A 962-nucleotide genomic window follows, 5' to 3' on the forward strand; every position below is an offset into this window, starting at 1 on the left:
CTTAGGGTCCAGTCCCATCCTTGTGCCATATGTTTGGAAGAAAGGGGACGGGACATAGGCGTACTAGTGATATGTAAAGTAAGCAGCTCACTGTGGAGTTTACACTTACCTCTTCAGGGTATTAACAAGCCCAGTGCAGCCCCCTTTTACCTATCAGAGTTGGCATGCAGCTAATGGAAAGTCAGACAGGTTAATCCTGTGGAATGAATATCCGACCACAACATGGGGTTTCCATAAGGCAAACCTAGATAAATAGAAGTGGTGCACGGTGCAAAAGTAAATACGAGGCTTACAAGAGCTTCAACATTTAATGGCAGTCTCCTGGGATGATGGGAGCCATAAGCAGGTGATTTGCTTAAAGATCCCTGGCAACTCCAGCACCCGTGAAACGAGAACAGGGCTTGGCTTGAGCAGGAGAGGTCGGACGTTACCTCCTGGCCCTTTAAAGTATAAAGGTCTAAGCCATATGCATAACCACTCAGAGAAAGGACTGCTAAACCAGTTTAGAGTTTGAGACCAATCTAATTTGGGAAACCTTGGCTTTGTACAAAATCATTGCAAGAATTGATGCTGAAGCCATGGGGTTTGAACACCATCCTCAGATTAATAGGCAGGCTCTAGTGACTGAGCTAGCTTAAATCCAGACAGTATTTGCAATCAGTGGAACCGATGCATATTAGTAGACCAGACCAACAATTGGAGACCACTGCTGCTTACTCTCCTTCAAGTGAATAAGTAATGTGCAGGTCATTGTGACTACAGGCTCTTTGGAGTGTTTGCAGGCAACATGTAGCACTAACAAAAAACCCACAGTAAATATTTTGGCACAGCTCAATGAACTCCCAATAGTTGGAATATAAAGCATCAATGGGCAAAGTTTTCTTTTATTTCATGCTTTAATCAACGGATGTTTTGCTTTTAATTGATGGGTTTTATGCTCTAATCTGGCAAAATACAATTGA

The sequence above is a fragment of the Ambystoma mexicanum genome, chromosome 3q (genome assembly GCF_040938575.1).
Source record: "Ambystoma mexicanum isolate Mex_15411 chromosome 3q, UKY_AmexF1_1, whole genome shotgun sequence".
In the NCBI taxonomy this organism is placed as follows: domain Eukaryota; kingdom Metazoa; phylum Chordata; class Amphibia; order Caudata; family Ambystomatidae; genus Ambystoma; species Ambystoma mexicanum.